The sequence below is a fragment of the Haplochromis burtoni genome, unplaced genomic scaffold, assembly GCF_018398535.1.
Source record: "Haplochromis burtoni strain Fernald_Lab_line unplaced genomic scaffold, NCSU_Asbu1 Contig_166, whole genome shotgun sequence".
Lineage (NCBI taxonomy): Eukaryota > Metazoa > Chordata > Actinopteri > Cichliformes > Cichlidae > Haplochromis > Haplochromis burtoni.
This window is the reverse complement of record NW_024582527.1, coordinates 384,289-399,859: the sequence shown is the minus strand read 5'-3', so window position 1 is coordinate 399,859 and position 15,571 is coordinate 384,289. Positions and strand designations below refer to the sequence as shown.

Here is a 15,571-nt window from a genome sequence, read left to right as displayed (position 1 = left end):
ACATTGATAGCAAGCCCAATTTGCATTAACTGTAGCCTGGCAAGTCAATAGGCTTTTATCTCTTCATTTAAGCGAGGAGGAACCGAGGGCACGAGCTAGTTGACACGACAGAGAGATGTAGCAGGCCTGTCAGTCTCCATACGGCTCCCTGGCAACACTGTGGGTGGAGGAGAGAGGGAAGTAAAGTAGAAGGAAGTGTTTCCTTCTAAGGGTTTTTGTTTCCTCTCGGTTACTTGAGACTCGTTTTAATTTTCAGTATTGAAAAAAAAAAGTTTGGTACTACAGAACTAAACATAAAGATGGGCAGGAGAAAAATCAAGAAGCGCTTTGACAGTTTTACAGAAACTCAGCTGTCTTTCTGTGTTGTTGGTTATGTGTCAGCCTGTCTGTGGACTGGGACGCAATTCAAGACATGGTAGACTGTTAGACACTGCTGCCAAGTCTGATTGTTGAATTTCGTGCCAATTATTTCACAGTCCAAGAGCCAGATTGTAGCTTCACCTTCTTCTCAGACTATTTTTCATTAGTATGTCATCAGGAAGTGTTTTAGCTTGAGAAATCTCTGGAAAAATAGTAATGCCACTTTTATTGCACACCAGTTTGCGCTCTCACTGTGAGAAACATAGTCAGTGCATATTTCTGTAGATGTTAGTGCAAAAAGACATCTTCCTGAACAATCAATGTGAATCCTAAACCATAAGCAGCAAAGTAATACTGCAAGTGAAAACAACTTGTGAAAGTTACTATTAGTCAAACTATCTAGGCTTCAGTGTGGTCGCTAGCTTGTTTTTGTCTGTCTCAACTCTTAGTTTCCATTCTCAGTTCTAAGTTTTTTAAGTACAAGTTTCATGTTTTGTCAAGTCTATATTAAAGCAATACTGACTTGCCCATATGTACAGTGAAAGAGTCGTCAGTGTTATTATTCCTCTCGTTCACACACTGAAGTTGACTCATCTTAGTGGCAGTGATAGGGAGCAATATTCACACGCTTGTTGTTTTCAGGTAGAATAAAATGAACTGCAAAGTTCAGATGAAACTAATGTGCATTGTTACACATGACAAGAGCTTTATAAAAATAATAAAACAACATTTTAAACATAAAGATCGTTTTTAATACTGGGATGAAAACGCTTTGGAGTCAGTGAATGATTCGTTTTCCTCTCTCGAGAGCCTCTGCCAGGCCTTCACTGCAGCCACCTTCAGCTGCTGCTTGTTTATGGGTCTCTGCATTCACTTTTGTTTGCAGTAATCCAAAACCTGGCTTTTTCCCCCTTTTTTTAGCTGCCAGCTAATATTATTTTGACTTCAGCAAGCAACATATGGTAGGAATGCAGCACTGGAACACAAGAACCTAAAATGTATGCATACACTGCCAATCCATAGTTGATTGTGGACTGGCTAGTCACACAGGACTATACTCAAAAATGATCATCTAACTACCTTATTGAAGAATGAAACTAAAAAATAATAATAATAAAATTTTTTATTAGATAAGTAAAAACGGGGGCCTCAAAAATAAGTGCTAAAGTGTTCTGTTCTTCCAGTAGTGGTAAAGTTCCATTCCCACGAGCAGAGGTATTGACTGTAAACAAAAGATTTCTCCTAAAGCCAACAGGAAATGTAACAGAGCAACGGCATAATTCCAAAACTACGTTTCGCTCTTTCGCTGTTGTGGATTCTTTGAAAAGTCTCTGTTAGTGTTGACGTGTTTTCCAAGCGTGCAAGAAGAAAAGAACATCTGGATAAAGGCTATAGCAGCCCTGCCCTTTTTATTCCCTCAGAAACACGTATTACCATAATCAAGGTGATGAGAGTTGCGAATCATCCATATCAAATTGCAGAGGAAGGGAGAAGAATGGGGAAAAAATAATTTGACAGGCCATCACCAAAAGCAGGAAAAAAATATGACGGTGTAAAAATTGGGTTCCATGAGGAGAAAGACAAACACTGTCATTTGTAATTGCCTGCACTCAGGATAACTCGACAGTGATAATTTTCTGCAACGTTTTGCTAAAACAGGTGCCAGCTCCTCCCGAATCTTTCCAGTGAAAACAAAGGCTCCTTTCACATCAGATTACCAGGCACCTGAACACCCACATTGTCGGGATTTCACAGATTAACTTAATTAGAATATTGCTTCCAGGTGTGCCCCCAGGGTGCAATCAGTTACACTGTATTTAAATAACACTGACGAGTTGCTACAGCAAAGTCAGTTTAGATTGCTGCACCTTGTGGAACTCGCTTGCATCAAAGCAATGCTTTGATATAGCACCCAATGGCGTGTTTCCAGAGCATGTCAGATTTGAAATCTTTAGCAATTGCCCAGTCGTTTCTAGTTAAGTGTGAGGGTGCCCTAAGAAATAGCTTCATATAGATGAGCCTGCCTTGATGAAACAAGCAATCAGAATCTTGGTATAGTGTTCACATTGTTACCAGTGTTTGTTGAGAGGCCTGTCATGTGATGTCATGTTTGACAATGAGAAGTATTCAGTGTAATTTTATATAATATACCCTTGATATTGGCTCGTCATATGCCTGCACCTCAGAGGCATAAAACAACCCACAAAATTAGGAATTCTTAAGTAGAACAGTCTTTTCACTGTGTTTACTGTCATTAAAGCAACGGTTAATGTGTTTGCACAAAGCTATGCTAAATTTGAAGCTTGCAAAGAAAGTAACCACAGCTTAAATAAGAAACAGCGTAGCAACACAGAAACTAAATGTATTCACGTGAGACTGTGCTGCACACATGGGAACATCATTCACTGTTAAGTCTGGATCTAAATACTTTGAGCTGCTAAAATGCTCTCATATGCCCCAGAACACGTCTTAGCTCTGCAGAAAGTGGGCTGAGTGATTGGTTGTGCTTGTAGAATGGGAAAATTAGTGTGCAGTCACAGGGTCAATGTTGGGTGAAATTGTATAAAGAGTTTCAAAACAATTTTATTTTTATAACACCAAATCGAAACAACAGCCATCTCAAGACTCTAAAGACCCTACAATAATAGACAGAACCCCAGCAGTCAGCACTTGGTGACAGTGGGAAGGAAAAACTCCCTTTTAACAGGAAGAAACCTTCAGCAAACAACATGTACTTAAAATGTAAACAAGCACATTTTTACGCTCTTTTCCCCAACAACTCATCAAAATCCTCATATCACCAGCAGTAATATCTTTCTGGCTCCTAACCACTTCATGGATTTCTTATTTCTTTTTGCTGATTTATCACTTGACAGTGATATTAAGCAATTTACTAATTAACTTAAACCGTCTTTTAGTATTACTGATTTCTGCCTCCATCCTTCTGCAATGAATGAACTTTCCAAACTGGCCAGTCTCTGACACATCTGAGGTACTTCAAGTCAGGACATCATTTTCTTTCATTGGAGAGCCATGGAAAGAAATAGAGTGGTATTTTATCCCTTCTCAGTTTGTTCATGCACTCTCCTGGAGTGTCATCCTATCTCCATTAGGCCTCACTTTGCCATCTTCCCTAGCTCCTCCAATTTCGCTGGTATTCTTTCTCCTGTGCAAATATTATAGTGGCCTGTATGCGAAACATTAATGCAGCAGCCTCAATGGCCACACTACCACACAGCGGAGGACACCCCGGTCAGCTAATTCTATTTGGTCCTCTTTGCCGAGCAGTCATTCAGCAGAAAGTGAATCTGTCTCCGAGGGAGTCTCCGAGGACCATTACCACATCCTGTCAATGAGTTCTTTTATGGCTCTGGTGTACTCTTCTACCAGGCCAGCACATGGGCTCTGACTGACACATTAATTCCCCCTCTACGTCCATATCTTCCTGCAGTTTGCAGAATGAATGCCATATCACCACGTCTCAGCGACTTATCATTAATGGCTCGTCGGCTGGTGGTATCCTCCCAACTGAAGCGTTGGAGGTTACGTCCTGTAAAGCTGGCAGTACTCGCACAACATTACCGGAGGATTGGATGGGGATCAAACCATATATGTTAACAGCACCATTGCCTTCACCTCTCTTATTGTTTTAACATTATTCTCTTCTTGTCCCTGGTCTTTTTCATTCACTGGCTACTTCTTAATTGCCTTTTCCATTGTTCATTCTTTACATCTTTTCCTCCGTCACCATCTTGAAAAAGGAAAGAAGCCAATAGTAATATATATGCATGTAGATATAGCCTCCCCACTCAACTCCCAATGCCTTGCAAGCTCTAGATTGGTCTCCAAGAGTCATCATATTCAATAACAAACAGGGCATGCACCGGGCTGCTGACAACCTGAGCGTTTTTTATGGATGGAAAAAATGGACCGGCTTAATGTTTCGACACAAGTGATCATCCGTCCTCATCTCTTTAATGAAATTAGATTAAGTGCACCTGGGAAAGAGCTGAGAAAGCAGAATGCCTCGCCACCATCTTTAGTCTAAAACCAATTTGCCAGTAATATTCCTTTCCCCCCAGCTTGGGAATCATCGTCCCTGATTTAAAATGGAGGAAGAACGAGATGAGACCAGAGCTGACTGGTTGCATTCAGCTCCCCACAGGCACTGTGAAATTAGAACTGACACCGGCAACACAGGCCTTAATATGGAGATGTCATTTTTTCTCTTCTTGCTTTTGTCTTTCTCTCTCCTTCCTCCCTTCTCGTCCTTCATTTCTTCCTCTTAGTCAGTTAGTTCCTCCTTTCAGGATTGTTTTCGCTTTCTGGCAGAAAGCAGAAAAGGGTGGAAAATGTGGAGAAACATTCGAATCAGAAGATTAACCATTCCCCCTAATTTCAGTATTGTTTGGATGTAAAGCTTCCTGTGAGTTTATGGATTAAGGTTAAGATTTAGTTTATGCTATAATCAGCTTCTTAGAGGAAAATAATTCTGACTTTTAGCTTTGTACACTGGCCAGAAATAAATATATTCTTCATTAGTTGGTCTCATGATGTTTATTACATCTAGCTGTTACAATGTACCTGGAAGCACTTATCTCTTTGATTGATATTGGGCTGTTTGCAACATGCTCTCATTTATGGTCAGCTCCAGCTCATATGAGCTCTGCAGGCTTCTTTGTTTTTTTTTGAGTGCTTTTCAAGCAACGCATCTGTTGCACATTTAGTGCACAAGTATGCAGTTATCAGAGAGCTCACTTTGATTTGCCTCTGAAGTGAAGAAGGACACATTTAGTCTTAGCAGCATATGATGCGTGTGTATTTGTGTAGCTTAGAAGCAAGTGATACTAAGGGCACGCTCTGCGGTGAAAACCAGCCCCAGTGCATGTTGGGAAGAAGAGGCGTGATGACAGAGAACGACTTGGAGTTTCTGCAGGGCCAGCCAGCAGACACGGCCAACTGACATCAGCAAAGACAGCTTGTCACTAGCAATGCATGTCATACAGCAATGCAGGGACAGTCAACGCAGCCGTGGCATCACCGATGTGGCATCCAATATCCCGGTCCAGATTCTTTCTTAAAGGTTAGCACAGATGTTGGCATCGCAGATGAAAATAGAAGGTCTGTGGCAACCAAAACCACGTCAGCCACTAAGAACAAGGGAGGTATGAAAACATAACATGGCATCCAGACTGTAATCTTCTTTCACTTACTGCCGTCTTTCAGCGAGGCTGTTTGTGTTGGCAGAGAGTGTTAATAGAACATAGTTGTTCCTTTGTTCTGTTAAAATCATAGCACACACCCTACCCTCTGTCTCTGGAACAGCAGTGCTCTGCTAGCTCTTTGAAAAAAAAGAAAATCCCGTCACCACTCAGCCATGTTCAACAGCTTGTGATCATTGTTATTGGGGGAATTATTGTTGCCTCGATGAACACCAGGTTTTGCTATGTGTTTTTCTTCCACCCGGACTAGATCCATTTTTAGAGGCGGTTTTCTTCAAACACTGTTTTTCCCACCTGAGAGCTCCGGTTCTGTAATAGAAGAGTTTTCAGCAACGGCCAGGTGAAACGCTCGATTGAACAATTTTCTGCTAGAGATCTCGTCAGTTCAATGATACGGTAATAGAGAAAGCATGGCACGCCATATCAAACAAGACAAGTTGTGAGATTTTACACCAGCTGTGATGTCACAATGCATCTAACTGGTGCTGCATCAAAGTATTTGGATCTGTTGGGAATAATGCTATAAGTGCACTGCGTTATTTGTTATATCCATGTTTGTAGAGAATATTTTTAGCAGTATACATTTTGAAAAACAAACTTTTTTTTAATTAATAGTTGCATTTGTAAGTTAAAGAAGATTTCAGCTTGGATTGGAAGCTTCACCCACAATTTAATTATTTTGAAAATAATTAAAATTAAGTCATGTTGAGGTTTATTTATAGGTCATGTGCTTCTAATGATGCGCTTTTACAACAGTCACTTAATCAGAAGTGAAGTAATCTCAGTGCATTTGTGTGACAAAACCTTTAGCATGCGGCTAAACTCTCTAACCCTGTGCTAAGTGTGTGTCCACTCTGCTCCAAACCCACATGGCACAGAAATCATTGTTTTTCAAGTGGCCTCTGTTTGAATAACAATCCAAGCACTATATACATTTTTCCACATGAGTAATAAAAGTAAAATTGACTCCACATTGGATGCAGATGTTCTGTGGGAAGCGAGTAAGACACAAATGTTTTTGTGTATGTGGATGTAGGATTTGAGCGTTTCTGATCGTGCATAAACATAATGCCAAAGTGGGTTTTTATTCAATAAACATGGTTGGACTGTAATTACTTACACATTTCTTCTGGCTGGAAATGGAAGACAGACTTGTGTGCGTTTATGCTGGCGCACCAAGACTCTGTCTCAGCCTTGGCTTGTCTGCACGAGGCCGCTTAATGCAAGAGGACTCGCTTTTCCTTCACAACAAATGACATATGCATTCAGGGATAAATATAGAATTCCCTGTTGTTATTAGGAATCAGTACCATTCTGGGTAATGTTTCCCTGAAGAAGCCTTGTCTCCTCTTTGCCCTGGAAAATGAGTAAATGTAGTTTAGGTTGACTGTGGCTGCAGGAAAATAAGAGCTCCTGTTCCTTTTAAAAAGTAGCCAGTCAGCAATGTTGTGTGACACACTTTTTATAGAAATCTTATAAGAAATATCAACACGTATTAAAAAAAAGTCCCAAGCTATAGTTATTTCTTGAGGCTCTTTATTTAATCTTCAATTACATACTGAGGCCAGGTTTCACAACCTGTATGGGAAGAATCAGTTGCAGCCCTCATAATGGTGATGACGGACAATAAAGAAAGTGAGCAGTGAGCAGCTTTCCCACCGGCTGAGAGAAACATATACCATCGTTCTTTTGCTGACCGAGTAAATCTAAACACTCAGATGCCTGTGGACGGCCTGGTGACTGCCAGACCTGAAGCGCCGCAGGTCCTCGCGTCACTTCGGCTCTGGAGGGAACTTTCCGTGGGCGAATGTGTATATGATGTGGAAAACTGAGAGCCCCGTAGAGTAGAGGCCTAAACAGGGGCCTGCTGTCTTCAATTAAACCAGAAACCCCAGCCATGGCAGTCCCCTATGCACAAAAGCAGTCTGTGATGTGCACCAGTCAGAGGACGAGGTACAGGGCTTCAAAGATTGAAGGAGAAATAAAAAATTATGTCTTTCCTAAAAGTTAGCAGGAATGTGGAAGCAGGGGGGGAGAGCAAAGCAGGCATTAATGATGGCTGTCACTCACGCTCACTTGCCAGTTCCTTTTCCCTCTTCGTATCGTTTTGTCAAGCTTTAATTAGCGAACACACCTGGACTGTCTCTGAAGTTAACTGTGGAACATTGCCTGCCATGGTTTCTGTGGGCACTGAAGACCAATTTCATGCAGGGCACATTGGCACAACTGAAGCTGATATGCTTGTCAGTTGCAGCTTGACACACAGAAGCGGTATACCAGCTCTTGGATATGTATGAGGTTTTGGAGCTACAGACATCGACCAGCATTTGAACGGTCTCCCTGCCAAGCACCACCGACACAGGCGGCATGGGCATCCATTAAATTAATTTGACTTCATTAGTGCAGACCTGCTTGGCCTGGGGTGCCCACAGAGATGCCAGAGGGTGGGAGGTAGGGGGCTGGTGGTTGAGTGGCATCAGCCGCTGTGCTCTGAGGAGAGCGAACACATGGCACTGACAGGCGGAATATGGCCCCAGTTCTTACACCGGGACGGCTGCCAAACAAAGGCAACATGCGTCACTGGCTTTAGGGGAGCTCAATCAACACCCGGTTGGAGTATTAACGCCATGTGTGCCGTGCCACATCAGTGAGGAGGCCGCGGGTCGCCGGGCAGCCTACAAGTCAAACTTGTGCACACAGTGAATGTGGCAGAGTGATATGATACAGGGACGCTGCCAACGGGTTGACCCACCGCCATCACCTTTGTGTCTGCTGCCAGAAACGCTTCGTATTATGTTATAAAGCTCACGCTTATTATTGTTGTGTTGTGTGCACGGTTTTAGCTTGTGAGCGAATAAATCATGCTCGCATGTCAGCAGGACTGAGCCGCACAATACTGTGCATGTTTTGACGACGTTCAGTCTAATGTGCGCATAGAGCTGGGCGATATGAGATTTGTTCATATCACGATATGTTTTTTTCATTTCAGGCGATAACGATATATATCACGATATAAGCCAAATGACTATATTTGTAAGATTTAAATGTGCCGTTGCTCACAAGTAAAATGTGAAATAATCAGCAGCTTGTTTTGATTTAAATATTTATTTCCCATAATAAGTTCAACAGGGTAGATGTACTTAAGGAACATGAGACTTTTTCAGATAAATAAAGGCAAATATTGCAAACTACACAAAAGGCAGCCGCTAAAGCGTTTAAGTTTCAAAATAGAACAAACGAAACAGACTAAATTGTCAATTCCACTTAGAAACAAAATATTAATTCTAAAAATAAATCTTAGTTTGTTTTACAGAAGAACAGACAAAACTGACTAACTTTTGTCAATATCAAATAAACTGAGAACTAAAAGGAAATTCTCAATCTCTCCTTGTTGTATAGCTGAGCTTTTCAAACAGTTGTAACAGTTACTTTAGTCTGACAAAAGCCGAATGACGAATTAGCGCTTCCAGTCAGAGATTGAGCTGCACCGCTTTATTGTATTTCCAGACCTGCTTTTGGCACGATTTACAGTGCGCGCTACTCCTACCTTCACCTACGGAACTTCTGTGGCTCTTCCGGTCAACAATCTCTCCGGCGTTGGAACCATCATCTGTTTTCTCTTCGGTAACCTTCGGTCACGCTCTCGGTTGATTTTTCTCTAGTCGGCACACTCATTTCCTCCATTACCCGGGCGGCACGGCGGCTGGCTGCTTCCCAAACAAATACACATGTGCGGCTTGGCACTTGTGCTGTACGTAACAAGTCACGTGACGTGACGCTGCGGCTGTGATTGGTTCGGCTCTGTGCTAGTTAATTTGGATTGGCTGTTCTTCTTTTTTTTTAAGAGGACAAGAGAGATGAGGTCTATCGCAATAGTTTAACCTTTCTATCGAGAAAAAGTTATTTCGCAATACGTATCGTTATCGTTCTATCGCCCAGCTCTATGTGCGCATTTTTCAACAAACTACTATTATTACTAATGGTGAATAGAATTACTGTTCCAAGCACTTCTCTGTATGATTGATAACAAGCTAATGTCCTCAGTAATGAACAGATATTACTGCTTTTTATCTAAAAGTTGATTTGATCTGGATCTGAAAACCTTTTCAACTCAGTTGCACCAAACTGCCAGCAAAGGTGATAACTTTGCTTTGACTTAGATTTCCTGGGCTTCCCTGTAATTGTTTGTTAAAGAAAACAGCGAGGTCACATGCCTTGCTTAAAAGCACCTTGATAGCACAATCTGCATCCTCACAATCCCACCTACAGCCACCTTCTGGAGCTGACCTTAGCTCTGCTCGGGGTGGTGCACCTGATAAATACAGAAGTGTGGAAATAAATAAAAAATAAGGGGGGTATTAAGTCCAGATAGGACTGGAAGGTAGCCTGAGGGTGGTAAGTGTTCTGCCTGACAGCAGTGAACACTTTGATCAGTGAGGCCCGTCTGAAGATCGCTTCCACATCTGCACAGGGGGAACGAGCTGTAAACTGCCAAGAAGCATTTTAATGACAGTTGGATTATAAAATGAAAGAGGGCTCCAGATGGCAGGCAGTGCAGCGGCTGCGGTTCGAGGGGAGGCTGTTTAAACTGCTTTTTTATTGATAAAATATGGGGTGAAAAATTGTGCAAGGCTTATTAGGCATCCCACTGTGATGTTGCTCAGCTGGCCAAGCTGTTCAGCATGGCCCTCATCCAAACATGCCTCCATAAATTTTTAGCAGTACCTTTAAATCTGTAAGATCCCTGCTTGTTAAGTTCACCCTGGCTCCCCCAAATCCCCCACACAGTATTTGTCCTTTAAAAGACTTGCTTGTGTCCTTTATTTGTGAACCAGCAGGATGTTACTAGCTCAACGTAGACTGAGGAGGTGGGAGGACAGGGGTAGGGGGTTCCCACATAACGTGCTCATTATCGTCTCCCTACAGCCAGAGTTTACCCCTTAAACAACTTAATTCCTGTATGATTTCATTAGCTTTACTCTCCGAGTAATAAAACGAGGCTGACCTTATTAATTCGAGACACCGTGGTTATGTCTATACTTAAATACACAGGGTGCTGTTCAGGGCAGAAATGCTCATCTGGGCTTTGACTTGTGATAACTGGTTTCAATAGTGGCTAAAAAGCAGAAATGGTTGGATTTAGTGTGGATCGACTTCCAATAAAGCTCAAATTGCACGATTAGTAATCTGTATCACTAGTTTCAGTGGAAAATGCGTGAGCGTGTTCAGTAATGAAACCCTTTTCAGGTAAGTCATGCTGAGGCTTCATAAATGCACATGTGGGGACGAACTTTGATCATGTACGGGGTGGAAAAGTCATGTTATATTTGTATGTAATTACTAGTGATGTTGATTGTCATCTTCCAAATATCTCTCGGTCAGTTAATATTACCTTACACTAAAGTGGCCTAATGCATGTCTTTGATTTGGAGCTCAAATTGAATTTGCTTGAAATGTGAATAGGCCTCATTCACAAGCTGAGAAAAGGCAATGGTATCAGTAAAAGGGATCGCTAAAAGCCGTCTTAACTCCTTCAAAATCTATACATGTCACATCTATGTCTTTCACTCGGGAAAAGTGGGCCCTCTTCCGCTGAGATATGTTGTTATCCATGCTCTCACTGCTAATTTAAAATCCATTTAAGCTGATAGGGTGGTTGACTGAAGCGGCGTTTTAATGCCCTCGCAGAAATTGACATATACACCGCTTTTCCTACCTTCTGAAAACAAGCTGTCCCCATTTATATTCCATAACTACCACTTCAAGGCCAACTTGCCGCGCCCCCATTCCACCCTCACGCCTATCCGTGGCGTCAAAGACAATTACTGTCAACATCACATCAAATTACAACTGTTGGTTTGCTTGTTTGTCTCGTTATGTGACTTGAAAACTGCCATCTTCTACCCAGGGAAGGTCCCCTCCCTCCTGCTGTCCTCCCTTTTGCCCACCCTTACGGGTCTACACACACTGACACGCATAAATCCCAGCGCAGAGAAGAGAAAGGACAGGCAGCCGGCAGCCTAATGGACTAATTTGTAATTGCGATTGAGAGGACGCTGAGTTGTTGGATGTGTCATAATTTGACAGCTCCGAGCCGGACCATGACGCTTCAGCCGCAAATGTTTCCCTCCCCCCTCCTTTCTTTCCCACTCCTTCAAATGCTTTCTTTCTTCCCCTCCACGGAGAATAGTCAGAAAGGAAGGTGATGGGAGAGATGCTTTCGGCACATTCTGCTTCTCAAAGCTCCTGGCTCTGTCATATTACTTCTTTTTTTTCCTCTCAACCCAGCACACCGCCACACACACACACACACATATCCCCACCACCTCTCTCCTCGTTCTCTACCTTCACACAGATCCCCTAGGATAGAATAGGCAAAGCATCTCTGAGCATTCAGATGCGTTTGAAGTGCAGGACAGATGGGAGGCTCGAGGGACTGTAAAAAATGAATCGAGGCTAGTAATAGGAGAGATGTTTTGAATCCTCTCCTCCATAAGTTATTTATCAGGGGCCCTTAGTGGTAGAGGAAGACTTCAGAGTGCTCCCTTAATGTAGCATCTGATGACTAGTAGGGGGGCTGTTCCAGGAAGTGCTGTTGTAAAACAGGAGGAGAACATTAGCAGGGAAGTCTCCCAGGGCCCGCGCAAAAGAGAGGAACAACACACAGGGCCACTCTTTCCCAGCATGCAACGCAGGTCAGAGAAGGAAGGTGTACCGCCACCGACCCCCCCGCCAGCCCGTGTTATCAGATGAGTCACAGAGCAGGATGTTCTGTGCTATGATTCCCACCAGGCGAGCCACAGCTGAGTAGACCATGTGCTTCAGATAGTTGTGAAAACGAATCCGAATCGAATCGACTGACGTGACTGCTGAGCGCAGATTTTTTTATTATTCTGATTGCCTGTTAAATTTTTTCCAATTTATTATGACATTTGTAGCAGTCAGAGGAGCAGCAGAGTAGTATGCCAGTTAAAGTAAGTTACTGAATGTAGCAATTTATGTCTTCAAACAAAGAGACTTCACCTTTGACCTTCTTTGGTCCACAGCTTTAGAGACAAATTGTTTTAACCTTTGGGTTTGATTAATTAAGGAGTTTATTAAAAATGTTAACATGACAGGAAGTTGACATGAACTGCTTCACTCTGCAATATCAGAAGCAAGCACTAATTCTCCACTATTTCTTATTTTACCAACGGGAAAACAATACTGACAAAACAACAAGGGTCTCACCACATTGTGTATCACTCCAGTAATGGTCCAGGCCAACCAGGGAAGTCTCCAATCACTGGAGACTAATGGCCTCTGAACTGATCACTCAGGTTAATAAAGACCAGCTAATGACATAGCTGCTTCGTTTGTGTTAATTGCTCTCTGTAGACCTCTGCCATGGCCCGCGTCTCCCGAGCATCTGTCACGAGGCATATTCCCCGACACAGCTCAGACCCTGGCCTCGGCCCCAAACCAGGCACGCCGCCAGACACAGTTGTCCGCTGGTGTCCTTTTACCGCGCTAGGGCGAGGGGTGAAAATACAATGTCTAAGTAATGTAAACTGTTTGTGTTGGCAGACTCACATCCTGTAACACTTGATGTGTTCACAAGTGGATATAGACCTCAGACATATGTTGTCAGAATATAATCCAGAAGCTATATTACTTTGTCTATATCAAATAATTATTTAAGTACATTGAGTGTATGGATGAATGCAGTGCATCCCTTTATGGTTTTACCCCATATGCATGCATCATCAGCAAATCAGCGACATTAAAGTGCTTTTATTTTTATCTTTTATTTTTATGTATATTAATCTTTAGCAGAGGAGAAGCGAGTGGCTAATGCTTACAACTGTAAGACTTTATGGTGCAGATGGAAAGATGCACAGTACAATGTGGAACGATTTGTTTGTGTATACTAGAGCTACAGTTTCTAGACACTAGAGCATGTTTGAATGACAAACATGTGGTCCAGTTTCATTCGATATGCCCTCTCACTCTGTTCTTCTCCATTCAGCAGTGAGAGAAACATTCAGCACGTTTTGAGCAGGATCTGTCTGAATACAGTGAACCTAGATCAACGTCTTTTCTGATTTAATCATATTATACTGTCTGGCAATAGCTATGAACAAATAACAGGCTGTACACAAACAATACATACCATAGAGTGCTCATTGCTTACACCCTCTGAAGTTAATAAGACAAAGCAATTAGCATTTGATTAACATTAAATAAAAATAGACATGCTTCAAGACAATTTGCCACATGAAAGGAAAATGAAATGAGTAAAAGACTGTCTTGCAAAGTCAAATCAGGTATTAGAAGCAACTTTACTTATCAAGATAATAATAATCTTAAATAATGATGTGCAAAAAGTCTTATTCAGTATCTTAGTGTTATAACAAAAAGCACCGTCTTTGTGGATTAGCATGGTTTCACCAGGTTCTGCTAGTAACAACGCCGTCTAAAAAGAAACATCTGGAACACATCTGGAAAACCACTCTGGAATCCTAACTGAATTTAAGGTGGACACCATAAAGTCTAAGCCTTTTTCAAAGGGAATTACCTGAAGTAATACCACAACTCACAAGCAAGGAGTATTTTGCAGCCTGCACTTATGTAGGAACAATATTTCCTCAGTGGTTCTTCCTGTATCTGCAGGATAAGCATGTTTTTAAGTTGGAAATTTAGTCTCTGACTAATAAGATTTAGATATATTACAGGCAATTTTGACCCACATTTATCCACATTCATTTGGAGGAGAGTTAGCTGCCCCGCTGTATATTTTTTTAATTTTGCAGAGCTTTTGATGTAGATGCAGCAGTGGCCATTTTGAAGCACTGACACATGGTGCAGCATTACAATGGGCAGCAATTTGCATATCATTTCATGTTGGGGATATTAGATTAATGGCTTGTGACTAGTGTGATGAATACTAATTTAGCCTTAAATCATGTGACTCTTCAGACATTAACAGCCTGCCCAACAGGGAGCACTGCAGCCAGACCTTTTATAAGGTCAGCTAACTTCTTTGGCCAAGTTCTTCCTGTTCCTCGTTCGTTCTAGTCAGTTATGGGATTTGTAAATGTTTGCTATTCCAGGGACTGTTGCCTTCACTGTTAATGCTATATAAGCCCACCACAGGGGTTAATGTCATTTCCATTTACCCTGGGAGACAATAAAATCTGCTGATGGAGTTAGGGAAGCAGTGATGAAAATCATAAATGTTGCAGAGGTCCCAACTCTTCCCCCCAATGGCCGCAATTTGACTCTCAGCGTGCTGGCCCCCGGTGTAGCCAGCTTTTGTGGCCACGAGGCATAATGATGTTAATGTTGTGTGAAAAGGCTGCAGAGATAGGTAGGCACAGAATCATGCAGCGTTTTAATGTAATCAGAAGCTGTTTGGATTCATTCCAACAGGTTATGAAGTAAGACCAAAAATAAAAGGACAAAGGACTGAAACCAGCACAGAGTTTCTTCCTTACTGACTGCCTGTTCGGCCAATTTTGTATTGTGTTTGTATCAGCTGAACTGAAGTGAACTGAAAATGGTAGCTAGATGTCTGTTGCTATTAGAGTGCATTATGAGTATGTAAAGGTCACCCCGATGTTTTAGTTTGAAATAGCACAGAATAGTGTAATATTTGGCCCTATTTACACCATGGAGGGGGGGGGCACATTACAGCATTATAACCCTATTCGGGATTTAGACACTGTATACCAAAATGTTAAAACCAAAACTATAAAAGTTCTCTCTAATGAGCTCTTACACTGATGAATATCTCTGTTGGTTTGTCAGGTAAGAAACTGTGAACTAGTATAAGGTGCTGCTCTGTTACGGGTCTCAGCAGTACAGTAAAGCTTGAATGGGGATTCAGATATATAGTGATAATTTTATAATTTGACACTGCTGCAGTAGTCATGATGTACATTTTGTATTAATGTCGCAGTATTATAAGCATCTCTCTATGAGTATATTGAGGTTTTCTCACATACAGG

The 15,571-nt window shown here is 42.0% G+C and overlaps 1 protein-coding gene across 9 annotated transcripts in view; it reads left to right on the top strand.

Annotated features, from left to right (window-relative positions):
* The window catches only part of fbrsl1 (fibrosin-like 1), a 281,436-nt gene that overhangs the window by 195,228 nt on the left and 70,637 nt on the right, over window positions 1–15,571 (top strand). The gene's annotated exons all lie outside the window — the stretch shown is intronic.